The sequence below is a fragment of the Aegilops tauschii genome, chromosome 2 (genome assembly GCF_002575655.3).
Source record: "Aegilops tauschii subsp. strangulata cultivar AL8/78 chromosome 2, Aet v6.0, whole genome shotgun sequence".
Classification (NCBI taxonomy): domain Eukaryota; kingdom Viridiplantae; phylum Streptophyta; class Magnoliopsida; order Poales; family Poaceae; genus Aegilops; species Aegilops tauschii.
In genome coordinates, this window is record NC_053036.3 from 350,997,680 (window position 1) to 351,020,146 (window position 22,467).

Genomic DNA, 22,467 nt, shown 5'->3' on the forward strand with positions numbered 1-22,467 from the left:
CGCCAAGGCCTAAGCCCAAAAGGCCCTCCGAGAAATTGAGGCAGTTAAGAAGATAGCGGCGGGTAAGGCATTCATTATGCAAAGCAAGCATGTTAATGAAAATTTCCTTTTACTTACCCTAGTTCGGAGCTCTCCAGGAGCGTTCGCAGATTTGCCCCGCAGTGTGTCAGATGCCGCGGAGTTCTACCGGGCCGAGGAGGGGAGCTCGATGGAGAAGTTGTTCTGGTCTCAGTATACTGGGACCGAACACCCCGTGCCATTGAGTGACCAGCTGAAGCAACTGGTCGAGCTCCACAAGGCAGCCGAACAGGCCATGAAGGGTCTTATAGTCCGAATGTGGCCTGGCGATCCCCTGCCCGATAGCTACTTCGGCCTGGTGAGTCGGCTTGTGAATGCCTGCCCACGGCTTGAAGTCATAAAGCGGTCCGTCTGCATCAAGGGTGCGCGCAGGGCTTTTGCCCGGGCAAAGGTGCACTGGGCGAAGCTGGACGCCGAGAAGCTGGTGAAGGAGGGGCCGCCGGAAGGCAAGGAGCATCGCCACCCCGAAATGTATTATAATAGTGTCCTGAAGGGTTCTCGCCTTGTGGCGGAGGAATATACTAAGGATGTAATATTCGAATGAATGTACTCATGTGATCCTGTAATATGAAATGAGTTCATTTGCGCTATGCAACGCTTGTGAATTTAAAATATTACCTTTTGTGCGGCCATTTATAAAATCTGAGAGTTGGTCAGTCGTCGGCTTCTGCCCCTATGTAACTAGTACTGGGGTGTTCGGGATAAACCTGAGCACTCTTTATCCCAATGGTCCTTCGAGGAAGGTGTTCAGCACAACGAACCAGGCAATCGGACTATAAGGCTTTATCACTCTCATTTAGCCATAGAAGTCTACAATTTTAAATTTTGGCGAAGCCCCTAGTATTCGGAAGGCCGAATTTGGGGCGCTATATATGCCTAAGTCGGGCAAGGCCGACTCCTCGCCCGAACTGGAAAAAGTCTTTAAGGACTTGAGACCTCTCGAACAGCGACCAGCTCTCGCCTTATCATGACAGTCAGTTTTCGGCTTTCTCTACTGAGGTGCTCGTCCGGAAGAACCGGGACACAATCGCAGTAGTTCTCCCAGCGCTACCTTAGCCGATATTGCGGAACGTAAGGTACCAAAACATGGGAGCCGGGCAAACCCAACTATTGACCCAAGACATGATTCGGAGCTGATGCATATAATGCTATAAGTTCGGGGTGCCGCACTGTCGAAAGTGTTCGGACTTCTCACGCCGTATTATGGGGTATACTGAATCCCCTGGCGTACTAGTCGTACCAAAATGCACGGGTGCAATTTCTCGTAAATAAGCAAGAGAAAAAAAAGGGTAATGCAATAATAGACTAACGCTATGCATTGTTATTTAAATAATACGTCGAAGCGTACTGATACAAGTAGTGCAATAAGCAAAAATAGGACTATTTGACATATCCTATCCAAGGGCAAGTTGCGTATGGGTATTTAAAACAGGTATGTCGATCGTTATTAGAGACCACCTGGGGATTCCTTTGTACGTCTTAGCTTCTGCCTCCTTGGTGTTTCCTTCCCGTAATGCATCCAGCAATCAGGCTACCGGAAAGGGCTTCCAGAGAGTAAGGTCCTGAAAGAGAGAAAATGATAAAGGTATACAGCCCCTAGGGCGGTTGAACCGCATTGTGGGACGTGTCTTGGCCGTGCCTCCACCTATGCCCATGGTATTTTTAGTGCGTAATTATGTACGCGCGGCACAGGTTTCGTCGCTTGACCGGGACTAGGACGGAGGCCGAATTTCTAGGCGAGCTCTGAACGCGCCAGGCGATCCTTCTGCAGGTTACTCCGGACTCGCTTGAAGGTGTCCGAGGTCTTTATCGCCGAATTGGCGGTTTGCCTTGAAAGGCTGTTGTGTTCTTCTGCTGCGAGGGCCGCAGTGTGCTCCTCCGTGTGGAGCGAGCGTTCTGTGTTTCCATTGACTGTTATAACCCCGCGATGTCCTGGCATTTTGAGCTTGAGGTATGCATAATGCGGTACCGCATTGAATCTGGCAAATGCGGTTTGTCCGAGCAGTGCGTGATAGCCACTTCGGAACGGGACGATATCGAAGATTAACTCCTCTCTTCGGGAGTTGTCCGGAGATCCGAAGACCACTTCCAGTGTGATTGAGCCCGTGCAATGGGCCTCTACACCTGGGATGACACCTTTGAAGGTGGTTTTAGTCGGTTTGATCCTCGAGGGGTATATACCCATTTTGCGCACTGTATCCTGATAGAGCAGGTTCAGGCTGCTGCCGCCGTCCATAAGGACTCGGGTGAGGTGAAATCCGTTGATAATGGGGTCGAGGACCAATGCGGCAGATCCGCCATGACGGATACTAGTGGGGTGGTCCCTGCGATCGAAGGTGATCGGACAAGAGGACCATGGGTTGAACTTTGGGGCGACTGGCTCCATCGCATAGACGTCCCTTAGTGCACGCTTTCGTTCCCTCTTGGGAATGTGGGTTGCGTATATCATGTTCACCGTTTTCACTTGTGGAGGGAATCTCTTCTGTCCTCCTGTGTTTGGCGGCCGAGGCTCTTCCTCGTCGTCGCTATGCAGCCCCTTGTCCTTGTTTTCGGCATTCAACTTGCCGGCCTGCTTGAACACCTATCATTCCCTGTTGGTGTGATTGGCTGGCTTATCGGGGGTGCCGTGAATTTGACACGAGCGATCGAGTATGAGGTCCAAACTGGACGGGCCCGAATTGCTTCTTCTAAACGGCTTCTTCCGCTGACCGGATTTAGAGCCGCTGAATCCGGCATTGACTGCCGTGTCTTCGGCGTTGTCGCTGTTGTTGTGGCACTTGTGTCTGTTACGACGTGGTCTGCCGTTAGTATCCTTTGTATCTGAAGTGCCATGACTTCTTGATGTGTTGTTGCTGCGAGCCAGCCAGCTGTCTTCGCCTGCGCAAATGCAGGTCATGAGCGTCGTGAGGGCTGCCATAGACTTCGGCTTCTCCTGGCCAAGGTGCCGGGCGAGCCACTCGTCACGGATGTTATGCTCAAATGCCGCTAAGGCCTCTGCATCCGGACAGTCGACAATTTGATTTTTCTTAGTTAGGAACCGGTTCCAGAATTGCCTAGCCGATTCCCCGGGCTGCTGAGTTATATGGCTCAAGTCATCAGCATCCGGTGGTCGCACATAAGTGCCCTGGAAGTTGTCAAGGAATGCATTTTCCAAATCCTCCCAACTGCCAATGGAGTCTGCTGGCAGACTATTCAGCCAATGCCGAGCTGGTCCTTTGAGTTTTAGAGGGAGGTACTTGATGGCATGTAGATCATCACCGCGAGCCATGTGGATGTGGAGGAGGAAATCCTCGATCCATACTGCGGGATCTGTTGTACCATCATATGATTCAATGTTCCCGAGTTTAAAACCCTCTGGGAATTCGTGATCCATTACTTCATCAGTGAAGCATAGGGGGTGTGCGGCGCCTTTGTGCCGGGCTATATCACGATGCAGTTCATATGAGTCTTGTCTGCTGTATTCGGCCCGGCCGGATTTGCTTTTAGTATATCCGGCGTGACGGTCATCGTCCCGCGTTGGTGCGCGCCCCCGTGATTCGTAGATCGATCTTGCATGTTTTGCCTTGTTTTCCAATACGTCTCGCAGGTCCTGCGTGTTGCCCCGGGCCTTGGTATTTTTGTCTGAGTGGCGGCGGGGTGCGGGCTGAACTTCGGGCTGATATGCCTCTCTGTCTCGGCCACGAGGTGGCCGATCTGCCGCATCATACGCTGGTGATGTAGGTTTTAATGCTTCCTCCTCAAGTCGAGGTGGCAACCTGCACTTTGGGTAACTCTTGGTTGGGTGTTCGAGTTCGTATTCCTCGGCTGCCAGGACTTCAGTCCATCTATCCGCTAGCAGATCTTGATCAGCTCGAAGCTGTTGTTGCTTTTTCTTCAGGCTGTTTGCTGTGGCTATAAGCCGGCGCTTGAAGCGCTCCTGCTCGACGGGATCCTCAGGCATGATAAATTCTTCGTCGCCGAGGCTCGCTTCATCTTCGGAGAGAGGCATGTAATTATCATCCTCTGATTCTCCATTTGCTGCCTGTTCCGGAGGGCTAGCTTGTTCATCCTCCCGCTCGAGGTCTGGCTGGAGGGGATTATCGTCGTCTTCGGCACTATCCGGAGTGTTATTGTCTCTTGTGCCGGTATTGCTGCTTTTGCTATGGCGAGACTTACAGTGGCGCCGCTGACGTCGGTGCTTGGGTTGCTTCTTGGAGGGATTATCCTCCATTGTCTTATCGCCATCCCCTTCTTTGGGGGTGTCCACCATGTATATGTCATATGATGAGGTGGCAGTCCAGCGCCCTGTGGGCGGTGGTTCTTGTTCGTCTCCTACATCGTCGTCCATACCGTCGATGTCTTCGGAGCCGAAGTCGAGCATGTCGGTTAAATCATCGACAGTGGCTACTAAGTGGGTGGTGGGTGGGGCGTGAATTTCTTCGCCGTCTACATCCCATTCTAGCCGAACATAGTTCGGCCAATGGTCTCCTGACAGGGAGAGAGACTTCAACGAGTTTAGTACGTCGCCAAAAGGCGAGTGCTGAAAGATATCCGCGGAGGTAAACTCCATGATCGGTGCCCAATCGGATTTGATGGGCACAGACGCAGGCGCCTCGGAGTCCGCGGCCGGGGACGAATCCAACGGTTCGGCAATACGGGTCTCGTAGGAGGTGAAGTTAGTATACGGCTCTATCGCCACCGAGTGTGCGGCCTCCGAGGCGGGGTCCATCCACCCGTCCTCAGATGGCGCAATTTGTTCCGGATTGAGGGCCGGCGTGGTTGCAGGTGTGATCTTCCGAACACTGTCCGACGACAGAGCTAAATCATGCTCGTCGTGATTGTGCGGCGCACCTGACATGGGCTCGAATGCGTCGAAGATCAAGTCCCCGCGGATGTCGGTAGTATAGTTCAAGTTTCCAAATCTGACCTGATGGCCAGGGGCATAGCTTTCGATCTGCTCCAGATGGCCAGGCGAGTTGGCCCGCAGTACGAAGCCGCTGAATACGAAGATCTGTCCTGGGAGGAAACATCACCCTGGATCGCATCGTTGCCGATGATCGAAGGAGCCATCAAGCCTTATGGTGACGGCACAGTGGAACTCTCAATGAAAGCACCAATGTCGATGTCAAAACCGGCGGATCTCGGGTAGGGGGTCCCGAACTGTGCGTCTAAGGCGGATGGTAACAGGAGACGGGGGACACAATGTTTACCTAGGTTCGGGCCCTCTCGATGGAGGTAATACCCTACTTCCTGCTTGATTGATCTGATGATATGAGTATTACAAGAGTTGATCTACCACGAGATCGTAGAGGCTAAACCCTAGAAGCTAGCCTATGGTATGATTGTTGTTGTCCTACGGACTAAACCCTCCAGTTTATATAGACACCGGAGGGGGCTAGGGTTACACAGAGTCGGTTACAAGGGAGGGGATCTACATATCCGTATTGCCAAGCTTGCCTTCCACGCCAAGGAAAGTCCTATCCGGACACGGGACGAAGTCTTCAATCTTATATCTTCATAGTCCAACAGTCCGGCCAAAGTATATAGTCCGTCTGTCCGAGGACCCCCTAATCCAGGACTCCCTCAGCCGGTGCAACTGCTGGTTCCGTTGCCGCTACATGGGCCGGAGCAGATACAAGTGCAAGTGTTGGTGCAGGTGCCGAAGCCGTTGCTGGTGCCCGTGCCGGTGCGACTGGTAGTGCCGCTGCTACTGCCAGATATGGTGCTCCTTGTAGAGCTGGTGCCGGTGTCGATGCCCAATCCTCTGGTAGATCAGCCTGATCCGCTGACGCGGTCGGTGCCCAATCCTCAGCTGGATTAGACTGAGCTACTGCCGCTGTCGGTGCAAGAGCAACTGCCGGTGCTCAATCCGTTGCTGAAGGTGGTACCGATGTGCGAGACAGTGGCGATCGTGCATGGTCTGCTATGATCAGCTTTCTAACGTGACTAGGCTCCGTGACCGTGATCCAGTCTTTTTCTTCATTTCTTTTGAACGCGAGAAGGACTAATTGTGGCGTGATTGTTAAACCAAACTACAGTTCATCATAGAGATTCAGCTTGTACTCAGACAACAGACTGATACAATTTTTTCCAGTAATATAAGTGATGGACAGTGCCTTCGTTACTGACACGACATAAGAAGTGAAACCTGCAAAAATATCCATCGTAGAGCAAACCAAGCGGTTTATTCTATGACGAATGTCACATGGCAAAACCTGCATCGTAAAATTGCAGCAAAAGAAAGAAAACATGACATTAAATCAATAAGATTTAGACAGTAAATCAATAAGATTTAGACAGTAAATCAATAAGATTTACTTGACGTGATACGAGTGAATCCTTACCAGGAAATCACTATGTTGAAGTACTAAACAGAAGATTGGTCGTCCAACTACGCGTGGCATGTAGGGCCCCCGCCTACTCCCACAAGCAGGATAGTCCAAAGGTCGTGAAAAATCGTATGGACCGAACATCCATGGGACTGGAAATCCTGGTGGGTGTGATAAACCCTGCAATGCATACAGATATTGGAGTGTAACCATAATTGATAAACCGTCCTCACAAAAAAGATGATCTGGATACTTCAAAATATACAGACTAAATTGAGTGGACAAACATTAACATAGACTGTTCTTAGGACTAAGCACACACCAAAAGCGGCAGTACTAAACAATACAGGGTTCACAAACACAAATCAAGTTCTGAACAATAGTACTTACTACAGACAAGCAAAGTTGCACTAATTAAACTCTGCAGACTATTTCTTGCCACCGACCTACGGGATGAACCCCGCATAACAGACTAGGCCATGAACTTCATGAGAGATGTCTACCGGCACCATCACAATATCCTCAACCCTAGAGAACCTAACAGAGTGGTCTTTCCACTCATAAACATGACGATGAAGACATGACGCATCAGATTTGTCGGGAAGCTTTACAAGAACCACACCCTTCGTAATCGAAGGCACAACCAGGAAATTGTTGTGGTCAAGTACAGCCTCGAGAACACGCCTGAGAACAATGCTATAGGAAAACACTAGTTCAGGACACGTGGTGACAAGGACACAGCAGCTGGATAGTTTAGCAATAAAACTCATCCTCAGGTCTTCCAGTTCACACGGCATGACTCTGAGAACTTCACCTCCACCGCGGACCTGGTTCTAATTCAAACAGAAACCAAATATTTTATTACTACCTCCGTTCAGAAATATAAGATGATATTCGATATTTTACTCCATATATGACTACATATACGCACAGAAATGAGTGAACAAAGACACTAGAACATGTCTTCAAAGACATGAGAGTAGAGGGATTACTTGCAATATCCATAACACAAGTTACTGATGCAAATATACCCTCTTCAAAGGTAGCATTGATGTTCATAAAGTAGTTGAAAGTAATCTATAAGAAATCAGTGTCAACCTATAGCATGTTTTGGTCAAAGAGGAATTTAGAACCGTCATTTGGCACACAAAAATCACATGCAAGGTCACCCATAAAGTTGTACTACTAGTACTAGTACTGCTTGTTAGATGAAAAAACCACACGATCAAGATCGAGAAAAAGATCATCAAGAAGAGATATTACCTGGACTTGCTTAATGAGGGATCCCGGAGAGGGGGGCTTGGACAGGGCGATGGCTTTGAGCTTGTCTGCGGTAGTCTCGGCGGGGTGCTTGCGCTTCTTCGTACAATGAGCCTCGACGGTTTTGGCCAGAGCCATAGACATCACTTAGGCCGGTGCTCCAGCGTCCATCAAGAAACTGTCAAATAGAAATAAAAGAAAAGAAACCATAATCACAAACCCAAATGAAGAACAGAGAGGGAGTTATAGGATTAGTCTCGGGGTTGCAAGACCGGGCCTTGGCTAGAATCAACACCATTGATGCGCTCACCTTTCCTTCTTTGGGAGAGAAGAACAATGGCAGAAGCAGGTCAGGGTTTTCTTGAAGAAATGAGGAACAAGATGATGGAGAAGCGAGTGGGGGTTTTCTTCAAGAGAGGAAGCTGAGAGAGAAGAGTGAAATGATGGTTGCTTCGTCCGTCCAACTTACTGCTGGAAAGGAGGGGGTTTTGTGATTTGACGGCTCATTGGGTAGTACTGCGGCGCTTCGATCGGGGTAGTCTACCGTGCAGTTGGGCACTCTACTACGAAATAATTTAGTGCATGGCTGGTGGACCCGATGCTGGCTATCCCACACGTCGGCGAAAGTGAGTAGCAAGGTTCCCGACGACCGTGGAGGAGGATCCGCACGGTAGAGCGTGTCCACTGTTTTTCTGAAGAAAAAAATGACAGCAAGCGTTTCCACTCTTACGACGGAGGAGTGCAAAACACGGCAGCCACTTGAACATACACAGTGCTCCTACTACTAGGCATGTGCACTGGTTCATACATCAGTACTACATAATCTTGTTACTAGTGTAGTAAGATATGACGATAACAAATGATGTTGTGCGCATGTCAACTATATGAACAGTAATGTAGTAACATAGTACCGCTTTTTCGACTGTCTGGTCGAGAATGAACGGTGAGATCAATGTTAACAGAACTAGGTCTACAGCGCACGGAGAGTATCGTGCTACAGTACTCCACGAAACATGAACCATATGAAGCATGAATCAGTGTTAGGCAAGGTGTATGAAGGGTGCACTGGATGGGAGCAAAAGTTCCCTTCTCGACCCACTTTTGGGTGTTTGGCAGAGTGCATGAAGGGCGCATGAGTCCACACTAGTAGGTTAAAACAAATACACGAAGAGGGAACAACTATATTGAGATCAGAATGCAACCAAACACACCCACACGCTTTGTGCTACAGTGACTGATCTGCACCATCTGAGTTTGATCCAACGGTCATGTTGCGCCGAGACATGGACATGCCCATGAAGAGGGCGCCTAAACACCACGGAAGTCCCTCTTCTTCTCAAGGCGCATGACGTTGGTGATGCAGCCTGCAACCCCTCCTTGTCCAGCTCTGCCCCCACCATCGCGCGGAGACGGCTCAGCTCCTCGGAGATATAGGTGAAGAAGGAGACCAGGTCAGGAAGCTGCAGCTCGTTGAAATCGACGGGATGTGTCGGATTTTGGGTTCCGGCAAAACCCTTGAGGTTCGAACACCGGGGTGCGCACGATGGTCTCTCCTCCCTCTAGCTCTGACCCTCGCCGTGATCTCAAGGCTCAGCGCGTCGAACCCACAGAGCAAGAGACACAAGGTTTATACTGGTTCGGGCCACCGATGTGGTGGAATACCCTACTCCAGTGTGGTGTGGTGGATTGCCTCTTGGGCTGGGGATGAACAGTTACATGGGAAGAACAGCCTCCTGAGGAGAGGTGCTCTTGTGCTTGGTGAGCTTGTGTGGATGAGGATGATCTGAATGATCTCTCTTGTTACGATGGTGGCTAGCCCTATTTATAGGGGCCCTGGTCCTCTTCCGAAATATTGAGCGGGAAGGGATGCCACAACGACCAAATTCGGAGGGAGACAACTAGTACGAGTTATCCTGACTAAAGGTGGTCTTCGCCTGCCAAAGGCTCTGGTGGTGACGCCGTCTTGGGCTCCACGATGACCTCCATCCTGTCGTCCTGCTGGTCTTGGTCTCTGTCAAGACCCCGATTCTAACTCACACCGATCTAGCATGTAACACCTCATATCACTTTGCAGCCTCACGCACGGTATTCCCACGGGTGTCGCCTTACCATGGCCCGGGACCGTTTGCGCCTTTTGGCTCACGTATATGACAGTGTCGCTAGCATCCATATGACAGAGAACCCGGGCCGACATGACTAGTCGTGAACCCAAAGTGGCACTAACTTACGGGGACAGACAAACATGAAACAACATCGAGCATGTCGGTCAGCAGCGTGTGAATCCGGGCTGTAGCAGCTGGGCTAAGAGGACTCCGGGAACCCGGGCTGTAGCAGGCTAGCAGGACTCCGGATGTCACCGCGTGACATTTCCCCGAAGGGATAGACACAGGAATGAAGTGAATCACATGCCGGCCAGTCTAAGTGTTCCGGAGCAGTAGTGCTGGGCTAGCAGGACTCTGGTAAACCGGGCTGTAGCAGACTACCATGGCTCAGTGGAAGCACCAGACTACATTTCCCCATTAGAGAGGCTACCAAGGATAGACAACTAGGTTGTCGGATCCCACACATAGCAATACACATTACACGTAACATGGCATCACAACATAACGCAAACTCATATAGATAAAGGCTCAGAATAACCACATAGCATTTATTACAAGCAGGGGTCACATGACCCATCATTCAGAGCATACAAGCAACGGAAGCATTACATGTCTGAGTACAGACAACTACAAAAGAAAAAGGCCGAGAAGCTTGACTATCTACAAGACCCTCCCAAGGGAACAAGATCGTAGCTGAGGTAACAAGCTATTCGTCGAAGTCCATGCAGAACTACTACTAAGACAGAAGTCTCATCTGCAAAAACATAAATAAGGCAACGTGAGTATAAAGGTACTCAGCAAGACTTACATCAGATCCTATCATACATGCATTAGTATCAAGGAGGCAATGTGGGCTTTAGTTGCAGCAAGCCAGCTTTGACTCAGTGGCTAACCTATTCTACGACTACAAGTAACTTATTTGAGGTAAGAAGGCGCACACGAGTCCACTAATCACCACATCAATACACCACTATGGATTCATTCCCGTCTCACTACGAGAAGCCACCCATAGCACTCACACTTATTTTGAGCATTTTAGAGTATCCACTTCAAGTTGTCTATGTACCACGTAAGCATCCAAGAAGTCCATAACCGAGGACATGGCTATTCGAATAGATCATGATAACCCTGCAGGGCTGTACTTCTTCACACACGCTCTCACCACTTATCACCATGTACACGTCATGTGTCTCGGCAACCTTCAAGCGGAAGCCTGGCGAGGGTGTCGGCCACGACCTGACTAACCACACAAGACTCTAGTCCAGGTTTATCGCCTATTCGGGTTCCATCCACAAGGAGATCCGGCCGGTGTGTCGCTCACGGCCCCAAACGATGTATACAGGGTTCCCAAGCCCACCAAACGGGCGACGCTCGGTATACCCGGCCACGGTGCCTAGTCTGTCCCAAGTCCACCCTGCCGGGTGCCACTCGGGAGAAAAATAGCACTACCTACAAACACCAGAAACTAGTTGCAACTCCTGGACAGAGATCAAGTTGGTTAATAAGTCGAGAGGGGCACTTAAGCATTCCAATGTGTGGTAGTAGCTAGTCATTGGACAACATACACGGAACTCAGTGCTTAAGGACGGTTCCAATGAGACAACCCACCATATACTCCTACATGGCCTCTCACCGCTAGCTTTACCAAATCGTGTTCACACGCTTAACTCTCGGCACCAGAACATATCGTAACACTCCAATTCATTCCCAATGAACCAGACCTGACACAACTCTAAGCAATAGCAGGCATGGCATGGTAGGAACACAACATGGCTCAATCAACTCCTACACATGCTAGTGGGTTTCAACTATTTACTGTGGCAATGACAGGTCATGCAGAGGAATGGGTTCAACTATCGCATCATAAAGTAGCAGTTGAATCGTTGTTATCCTAATGCAATAAAAGAGAGCAGGAGCGAGAGAGTGGGATTGTATCAGAATGAACAAGGGGGGTTTGCTTGCCTGTTAGATCAACAGAGGGGCACTGCTCCTTGGACAGGTACTCTGGAACACTCTCCGGAGCAGGACCTATCGAGAAGGAACGGTGTCAAAAATCAATACACAAACATATGCAACAATATGATGCATGAACATGGCATGTAGATGTGATGTTGTTTGTGCTAATGCATCTAGCATTCTATTTGAATGAAGTCCATTTGAACCAAGGGTTCAAATGCAACTCCAACTTTAACTTTTATAAATGCCATTTATGTGTTTTCACCTATACAGCAGGTATAAGTTGGTTTGTCATGCATGAAACTGGTACAGATGGATAGATTGAATTTTTCTGATAATTTTTCATATATAACTTATTACAATCTGAGCTACGGTTGAATTTCTGTGAATTTTAGAAGTTTTACTAATTTTCTGGAATTTCCTGATTTATTTGAATACCAGAAATGAATAACCGCGTCAGCATTACAGAGGCATGACGTCAGCGAGTCAACCATGGCTGACCAGGTCAAACCTGACGTGTGAGTCCACACGTCAGTGTCATGGTTAATTAACAGAGTTAATTAATTGTCAAACTAATCCTAAACTAAAAATTAGCAGGGCCGGACCCCACATGTCAGTGTCACATGGGGGGGGGTTAGTTAGCGGGGTTGACCTGGTTTGACCGGCGATTAGTCGCCGGCGAGGGCGAGCGCGTCGGTTTCGTCGCTCCGGCGACCAAATGCACGGCGGAGACCACGGGCGAGGAGCCAGCGCTCGTCCGCGTCATCTGGAGCAAGTGGGAGAGGCGGGGGTGGCCGGAGCTCATCGGAAACGATCTCGAGGTGGCGGCCGGAGTTCGGCCGGGTGCGCGCTGGTGCTGCAGGGAACGACAGGAGCTGCGGGCAGCGGCGTTGGCCTTCTGGGAGGCTGCTGAGCGCGGTGGCAGGTGCAGGTGCAGGCTGCGGTGGCTCTGGCCACGACGGGGAGGTACCACGGCGGCGCGACCGCTCGGGTCCAGCGGCTAGCGTGGCTACGGCACAAAGTCGAGCGCGGGGAAGGAGGGGAAGCGGAGGAGAGCTCACGGCGGTCTCGATGGCGTCGTGCGCGAGCTCGGGGAAGCACTGGTGTGGCCGGAATGTCGTCGGCGATCTCGGGCGGCCGGAGGTGAAGACGATGTTGGTGGCGGCGATGCAGGCCGTCCAGAGGTGCGTGCATCGACGAAGAGGACGAGGGGGACGCAGCGAAGCTTCTGAGCTTGTCGGAGAGGTGAGGTCGTGGCGGTGGGTGCGGCAACGGCGAGCGGCGGCGACGGTGGCGCTCGGGCGGTGAGAGAGAGAGCGGCAGAGGAGGGGATGCCCACGGGAGAGAGTGAGAGAGGTGCGGGGCGGCATGTGGCGTCGTCCAGGGCGTCCAGGGCAACGAGGGGGTGAGGCAGACAGGCAGGAGGTGGCCGGACGCGTGCGTGCGCGCCGCGGGCACACGTCCCTGTCCTCCTGGCGCGGTGGAGACGACGACTGGCACTGGCCAGTCGGCTGGGCCGGCCTGTTGGGCCACTGGGCTACCAGGTAAGAAGCCTAGGTAAGGTTCCCCTTTCCTCTTTCTTTCTATTTTGTTTTGTTTTCTATTTTCTGACATTTGTTTCTGCTTAAAAATAATACTAAACTAATTTATTTTCTTATGCCAATTTTTGTAGGAGCTAATGGTATTATTCCAGAGCTCCTCAACAACTAGCATAATTTTTGGACCAAATGGCTAAAATAAATATTTATGAGCTCCTAAAAATATTTGTTAGAATTTTACCTCTGACCAATATTTTCAGAGAGCAACATGAACATTTTCTTGGACCTTTTTGGAGCAATTTTTATCTGGGTTATTTCCAGAAATAATTTCTGAGGGTTTCACAAATCCCCATTTGAAATTTAAATGAAATTTAAAAATGATGCACACATGAAGGCTAGCCTAGGTCATACCAGAACTAGGGATGTGACAACTCGCCCCCACTTGAAAGAATCTCGTCCCGAGATTCAGGGGTCGACGGAAAGAAAGTGGGATACTCCAGTCGAACACGATCTTCTCGCTCCCAAGTAGCTTCTCTCTCAGAATGATGAGACCACTGAACCTTGAGAAACTTGATGTTCTGACGTCGGGTGAGACGCTCTGCTTGATCAAGAATGCGAATAGGGTACTCTCGATATGTGAGGTTATCTTGGAGATCAAGCGTTTCGTGGTCCACTCCGCGGATTGGATCCGAGAAGCAACGCCTGAGTTGAGAGACGTGGTAGACATCATGGACTCGAGAAAGATGTGGGGGTAGTTCCAACTAGTAGGCAACCTCTCCTCGTTTAGCGAGAATGCGAAAAGGACCAATGTAATGAGGAGCCAACTTGCCCTTGATACCGAAACGATGGGTGCCCTTCAAAGGGGTAACCCGAAGGTAAGCCTTGTCGCCAACCTCATAAGTCATTTCCTTATGACGACAGTCATACTCACTCTTTTGACGAGATTGGGCTGTTTTCAAATTCTCACGAATGATGCGAACTTGCTCTTCCGCCTCCTGGATCATATCCGGTCTAAAGAATTGTCTCCCACCGGTTTCTGACCAGTTGAAAGGTGTTCGACATCTTCGTCCATACAGAATCTCAAAAGGAGATTTCTTGAGACTGGATTGGTAGCTATTGTTATAAGCAAACTCGGCGAAACTAAGACACTTCTCCCAATCCATACCGAATGAGATAACGCAAGCTCTGAGCAAGTCTTCGAGAATTTGGTTGACCCTTTCCACCTGACCACTTGATTGAGGGTGGAAAGCGGTACTGAAGGAAACATGGGTGCCCATGGCAGTTTGGAAACTCTCCCAGAAATGAGAAGTGAAGAGACTACCACGGTCTGAATTGATCTCTAGTGGAACACCATGAAGCGACACTATTCGAGAAATATATAAGTCAGCGAGCTAACTAGCAGTGATACTCTCCCGAACAGGTAGGAAGTGAGCCACTTTTGACAGACGATCAATGACTACGAAGATAGCATTATTCCCTTTCTTGGTCCTGGGAAAGCCAGTGATGAAGTCCATACCAACTTTGTCCCATTTCCACTCAGGAATAGCTAAAGGCTGAAGGGTGCCAGCAGGCCTTTGTTGCTCTGCCTTAACGCGACGACAAACGTCGCGGTTAGCAATGAACCTCTGGCGTAGGTCCTGATACATCTTAGTACTACCGGGATGAATCATGAGAGGAGATTCATGAGCCTCCTTAAGGATCAGTTGACGAAGATGTTGATTCTTGGGAACTACCCAGCGGTTCTCAAAGAAAACAACACCTCGATCATCCATAGAGAAACAACCAACAATCCCCTTATTAGTGTTTCTCTTGATCCAGGAAATTCCCGTATCCTGCTTCTGAGCAGAGATGATCTGATCCACAAGAGTAGGTTTCGCCACCAAGGTAGAAAGGAATCCATGAGGAGCAATGTGAAGGTTAAGCTTACAGAATTCCTCATGAAGAAGTGGTTGGCCCTGCTGCAACATAAGATTGTTGCACTAGGACTTACAACTTAGCGCATCAGCCATGACATTGCCCTTGCCTGGGGTGTAGGTAATCCCTAAGTCGTAATCTGAGATCAACTCCAACCAACGTCTTTGCCTAAGGTTTAAATCAGGTTGGGTGAAGATATACTTGAGACTCTAGTGATCGGTGTAAATCTCGCAACGTTTACCAAGAAGGTAATGTCGCCATGTCTTAAGTGCATAGACTATGGCTGCAAGCTCTAGATCATGTGTAGGATAATTATCCTCATGTGGATGCAACTGTCGAGATGCATAGGCAATCACATGACGATCCTGCATAAGAATGCAACCTAGTCCCTGTCGTGAGGCATCACTATAGATAACAAAGTCCTTAGTGAAATCCGATGGCACAAGTATGGGAGCAGAAGTCAGGCGTCTTTTCAGTTCCTGAAAACTTTACTCACACTGTGGGGACCACTCAAATTTTTTATCTTTCTTGAGAAGTTCCGTGAGAGGTTTGGCCACTTTGGAGAAGTTCCCAATGAAGCGGCGACAATAACTGGCTAGACCAAGAAAACTCCTAACTTGTTTAACCGTTTCAGGTGGAGTCCAATCAAGAACGGTCTGAACTCTCTCGGGATTGCAGCAATGCCCTTACCAGAGATCACGTGGCCTACGTAGGTCACTTCTGGCAACCAAAATTCGCACTTGGAGAACTTGGCATAAAGGCGGTGCTCTCTGAGTTTTTCCAACACAAGTCTAAGATGTTCGGCATGCTCTTCCTCGTTCTTCGAGTAAATAAGAATATCATCGAGGTAAACCACGACGAACTTGTCTAAGTACTCCATGAAGATCGAGTTCATCAAGCGGGAGAAGGTAGCTGGAGCATTGGTTAGACCAAGGGACATGACGGTGTACTCGTACTGGCCATAACGAGTGACAAAAGCCGTCTTAGGAATGTCCCCGTTTCTAATCTTGATTTGGTGGTAACCTAACCTCAAATCCATCTTGGAAAAGACTGAGGATCCAGCGAGCTGATCATACAGGTCGTTGATCCTGGGGAGCGGATACTTGTTCTTTATCGTGACCAAATTAACGGGACGATAATCTACAACCATCCGATCCATACCATCCTTCTTCTTGACGAAGAGGACGGGGCAAGCCCAGGCAGAAGAACTAGGATGGATGAAACCCTTTTGCAAGGACTCATCAAGCTGTTTCTTAAGCTCAGCTAGCTCTAAGGGTGCCATCTTGTAAGGTCTCCTAGAAATTGGGGCGGTTCCTGGGATAAGATCTATAACAAACTCTAGGTCTCTGTCAGGTGGAATACCTGGCAGTTCTTTTGGAAAGACATCCGGAAAGTCTCGAACTACCGGGATATCCTCAAGGTCTGGAAGAGGACTGACATTAAGAGAATAGAGTTGACGCTTTGCAACTCTGGTGGAGACAGTGACTAACTTGCCAGATGGGTGTGTGAGCTGAACAGACCTGGTGTAACAATCAATCTTGGCATAATGAGATTTCATCCAGTCCATACCCAAGATGATGTTAATATTTGTAGACTTGAGGGATATAAGTGAGGCAAGGAATACAAGTCTGTCAACAAGGATTTCATTACCATTGCTTATTCTGGTAGTTTGCCATCTAGACCCTAGAGTTTGGATTTCAAGTGGAGTTGGCATATCACAAAATGACATGTCGTGCAAACGAGCATAGCCTTCAGAGATGAAGGAGTGAGATGCTCCAGTATCGAATAGAACCGAAGCTGGATGGCAATTGACAAGGAGTGTAGCAAGAACGACATCCGGATCATCATGAGCGTCTTTAGCTTAGACGTGATGCACATGTCCATGTTCAGTGGGAGCTGACTTGACACTAATCATCTTGCGTGATGGCTTACCACGGCCAACAGACTTCTCAGGCTGGGGTGGAGCATAGTTGGTTTGAGAGCAGTCACGTGCATAGTGTCTTGGCTCTCCGCATGTGAAGCAAGTCCCTGAAGTAGGACGTTGGCCCGCATTGACAAGCGGTCTACCAATAGGCCTGGTGGAGCATACTGCTGAACTAGAAGCGGTGACACATAAGATGGCCTCGGTGCATAACCGGGTGGAAGAGCAGAGTTCGGAACCCAAATCCGGCGCTTCTGAGAACTAGAACCGGAGGAAGAACCCAAATCACGGGTGTGCTTACGAGACTCCTCATAAGTGAGCTGAGCTGTCTCTGCATTAATGGCCTTGTTCACAAGAGCCTGGAATGTATCACAATGATGCTGGTGGAGATGACGACGCAACTTGGGGTTGCGACCCTTCCGAAACCTAGCCTGTTTCTTGGCATCCGTGGACACTTCCTCTGTAGCATAGCGGGCGAGGTTCTCAAACTCTCTACTGTAAGCATCAACAGCCACCTCACCCTGGGTGGAACTACAAAACTCTTCTCTCTTGCGGTCAATGAGGGCTTGAGGAATGTGATGTTCACGAAAGGCTTCAGTAAAATCTCTCCAGGTAGGTATCTGACCAGCTGGAAGCATAGCCTCATGGTTTTGCCACCAAAGACTAGCAGGACCTTCCAGGTGATATGCAGCATAGGTGACCTTGTCACCTTCAGCTACGTTTGCGGAATGCAACTTGTGAATGATACTACGGAGCTAGTCTTCTGCATCAAGTGGCTCAATGGAATGATGGAAGGTGGTGGGTTCAGGCCAATGAAGTCGGTGATGGAAACCAACTCATTACGCTGATGGGCGGTGTTCTGCTCCATCCGTGCCAACAAGCGGTTAGACTCACGCTTGTTCCTCTCGATCTCTAACATGAACTCTACCATCGAAGGCTGGTCGAGAGGATCCTCCTCATCCCTACCACCTCCGTGGCTCAGGCTATGAGCAACAGAACTTCGGTTAACTGACGACATCCTGAGAAGCGAAACGAAGGACGGAGTCAACATGGATGCAGTATGTAGCACAAGGAAATTAGTATCTCTCGAACTCCTATGATAATTCCGGCAGCATAACGGCAACAAAATGCTCGAAATGAGACATTCTACAAATGATGGGGTAGTAACACAACTCAACATCATCACTCAAGGTTCTGGGATAGTACTAATCAACTACACTAGAAGTACTCAAAAACTGAAGTATGACTCTGATCAACCAATCCTATGAGACAACGGAGTGGTAACACGTGATCCTGATAGACGGAAGAGAAAGCCTAGTTCCTTAACCCCGTAGGAAAGATAGGATGACTCAGATCAGAAGGGCATGAGATATAAGGAGTAAAAAGAGCCTTACGTTCCCTTCCACAATCAATTTCCTTACATAACTAAAGAATTTCTAGACTCAACTTCGACTAGTTTGGCTTTGTAATCCTACAGGCAGTCAGGCTCTCATACCAAAGGTGTCAGGACCCCGATTCTAAGTCACACCGATCTAGCATGTAACACCTCATATCACTTTGCGGCCTCACGCACGGTATTCCCACGGGTGTCGCCTTACCATGGACCGGGACCGTTTGTGCCTTTTGGCTCACATATATGACAGTGTCGCTGTCGGATGTGGGGGTTCCGGCAAACCCTTAAGGTTTGAACTCTGGGGTGCGCGCGAAGCCTTTCCCTCCTACCGATCTACGCCCTAGCTCGCAAAGATCTCGCGGACGAACTCGATGAACTCGCAAAACAGAAAGACACGAGGTTTATACTGGTTCGGGCCACCGTTGTGGTGTAATACCCTACTCCAGTGTGGTGGTGGTGGATTGCCTCTTGGGCTGATGATGAACAGTACAAGGGAAGAACAACCTCCTGAGGTTGAGGTGTTCGTGCGCGTGTGAACTTGTGCGCGTGAGGATTCGATGCCTCCTACTGTGGTGGCTAGACCTATTTATAGAGGCCCTGGTCCTCTTCCCAAATATCGAGCGGGAAGGGAGCCAACAAAGGCGGGCGAATTTGCAGGGGGGACAACTAGTACAAGCTATCCTGACAAAAGCGGTCTTCGCCTGCGAAAAGCCCTAGCGGTGAAGCCGTCTTGGGCTCCACGTTCACCTACGTCTCGCCGTCCTCCTGGTCTTGGTCTCGTTGCACCAATATAGCAACCTTTGCCTGATGCCTCGGTATTCTTCGCCTGCGCTGGCCTCCTTAGCACCAAAGAGGAAATAAGGACACTGCGCGCCCTGGCGCCCTCCTGGCGCCGTTCGTCATGGCTCACGTCATGAGAGCCTCGTGAGGTTTGCCCCGCCTTGATATCTCCGCTCCTCGTGAGCCTGCCTGACCAGGCCACTCCAGAGGAGGTCTTGCGCCGTCCGCCTCGCGAGGCTTGAACCCTCGCGAGGGTCTTGGATGCCTTATTGATGAAGATGGGTCGTACGGCCTGTCGCCTAGCCCAAGGTGCACTCGGGCCAGACCCCCGTTCCCAGAACGCCGACAGTAGCCCCCGAGCCCAAGGTGCACTCGGGCTTGGCTTCGCGGCGAAGCCAAGGGTCAAGTTCGGAGCACCGTGGGCCCCACAAGCCTGCGGCCTCGGTCGACGCATGGCGGTTGATTGGACGTGGGCGTCTCCGCTTCCCCACGCTGCCTCGACAACTTCATGACTTGACAAGTCCTGCGACATGCAAGGAAAACCATCATTACCTGCGATTGTGGGAGATGCCGATTGGCCTTCTCTTGTTATAAATGGGGGGGTGGAGCCCCCGTCGCCCATCTCTTCCATGCTCGCTTGCTTCTTCCTCCTTGCTCCACTGCTGACAACGATGGCGCCCATCAGAAGGTTCGCCACCGAAGAGAAAGGAAAGGCTCCCCGCGATGATCCGGGGACACTTCCGCCGAAGAAGAGGTCGATTCACTGCCGCGATGAAGCGGCGATGCAGGTGATATCGAGGCCCTGGTGCGAACGGCCTCCTCCGGGGTACCCGCTACCCTTGTACGCCCGAGCCAAGGGCTCGGGTGGACGGAGAGACGAGCAGCGCCGCCCGCGCCGAGTCCGGGGTCGCCGCGCCCCGGCAACGCGTGCTGTCGTCCCTGGGATCCATGCCGTGGACTCCTCGCGCGAGTTGGTGCTGTGGGCGCCGATGCCTCCAAGCTCCTGGATCTGCTTCCCGCAGTTCTTCTCTGACGTGATGCCGCTGAGGGGGCCTCTCGAGCTTTGGTTGCAGCACGCCGACTGCAGCGCTCCGGCGACCAGAGCGGAGATCGAAGCGGTTCCCGCCGGCAAGATCTTCATGACCTGCGGCTGGGGGGAGATCGCATGGGTCTGCCGTGCGAGGGGTGCCCTCGCGATCCACTTCGAGTACGACGGCGCTTCCACGCTCTTCTTCAAGGTCTTCGATGCTGAGGGCCGCCGCTTGGAGTGCTGCTCCGGAGAGGAGCGGCAAACTGACATGCGCTCCGCCCGCGGCTACTCCAGCAGCAGCAGCCCCCGGGAGTCCAGCAGCTCTCCCGAGCTTTACGAGACTCCGAAGATGAGCGACGACAGCTACATGCCCCCGAGCTCTCGCCGCGCCCGGAGCAGAGCTACGGTGTCCGGCCATCGCCGCAGCTGATCTGGATGGGGTTGGCGCCGGCCTCCCGTGGCCCACTATTGATGATGGCGTCCGCCACGGAAGGATGTAGATAGGCTTCCCTTTAGTATTAGCTTTTGTTTCCTGCGAAGAACCATGAATCACCCCGTGGGGGCATGTAGGAATCTGCAATGTCTTTTGTGCTTATCTCCCTTGTTATGAAAATTTGATGAACGCACGTCCCGTTAAGGCTCGGTCCCCCCTCTCTTTCCTCGCGATAGCTTGTTGCTCTGCGCTGATAGGTCCCGGTCCCAAGGCGGCTACAGCCGTCGCTGGTATGCCAGGTCGTGATGCCGTGGTCAAGGCCACGAGGTGTGCGGCCCAAGGTCTAGTAAGAGCCCCTGAGGCGCGATGCTCAGGAGGTCCCCCTTAGCGCTCAAGCAGCCATGGTAAGGCAAGAGAGGAAGATGACTCGGCCGCAACGGGGTTGCGACATGGTGCGAGTGACCATTAGGCCCAAATATTTAGCCGATCCGAGGGCGAGACTTATCTTGCTGATTTTGCGGTGATTCCTGACGTTGCACTAGGGCTGCGCACCTACTCATGCGGCATAGCTAGGCCGGCCATACAAGTTTCCCTCCCCTTGTGCTCTCCTTAGTGCTCTACGTCCTCAGGTCCCGCCCCTCGAGCGAGCTCAGCCGCCGCTGGTATGCCAGGTCGCGATGCCGTGGTCAAGGCCAGGGGGTGAGGCTGGAGAGCCAGTAAGAGCTCCTGAGTCGCGATGCTCAGGAGCCCCTCTTTTAACACGCAAGGGAATTGCATGAGAGAAAAGGAGACTCGCGGTGCCGCCTGCTATCCTTCTCACGGGATCCCTGTGAACTGGCATAAGAAGAAACACGATTTGCCGTTACAACTGTCAGCCTGCCGCTGATGAGGTGAAGGCACCGAGGGCCTGGTGAGGTGACGTGCGCGGGGCGTGCCACGAGCCAGAGCTCGGCAGCTCAGATTTGTCGACATGACAGGGACGGACCCATGCACCAGTGTCGTGCCTGTGTGGAGGCCCCGAGGGGGGCGATGCTCGAGTAGGCGATAGCCGTTGGCAGGTTAAGCAGATCAACTTGGATAAACGTAGGAAGATACACGCCACCGGGTCCGGCCCGAGTGGCTTGGGGATGATGCGACCCGAGGGGCGCCCCCAGCAAGGTAAGCTAAAGACATAAGCAAAAGGATACATGCCACAGGGACGGACCCATTTGGCCTGGGAATAATGCAGCCCGAGGGGCGCTCCCAGCTTAAACGAACTTGGAAGATGTCACCTGGTTCTGTAGACGAAGTAGAGTTGGTGCAGCTGAAGGCGTGCACTGAAGAAATGACTCCTCATGAGCCACCGGGATCCTGAGCCTCGGGAGGCTCTGGGGGCTCGGGAGGTTCCCTGAAGACCGTCTCCATCTCCTCTAGAATGCCATGGTACCTGGCCTCCTGAGCCGCCAGGACTCGCCGCATGTTGCGCTGATAGGCCGACGCCACGCTCGGCAAGCCGAAGGGCATGCGAACGTAGCTGTGTGGTTAACCTCCGCAGCGGCCCACAACGATGGCCAGAAGCGCTCTTGAGATGCGGCCCTGTTGAGCCCGGGGACGTCGACGCAGACACGCAGCCCAGCTTCCTCGCCATGATGCGGGGCTGCGCCTCGTGAGCGGCTGTCGCCGCGCATGGCTCTTGCTTCTTGCAGTTCCTGAGTGGTCTTGGTGATCAACTCCTGAGTGGTGGGCACTCCTTGCCCTGTGCTCTCCTGGGGGAC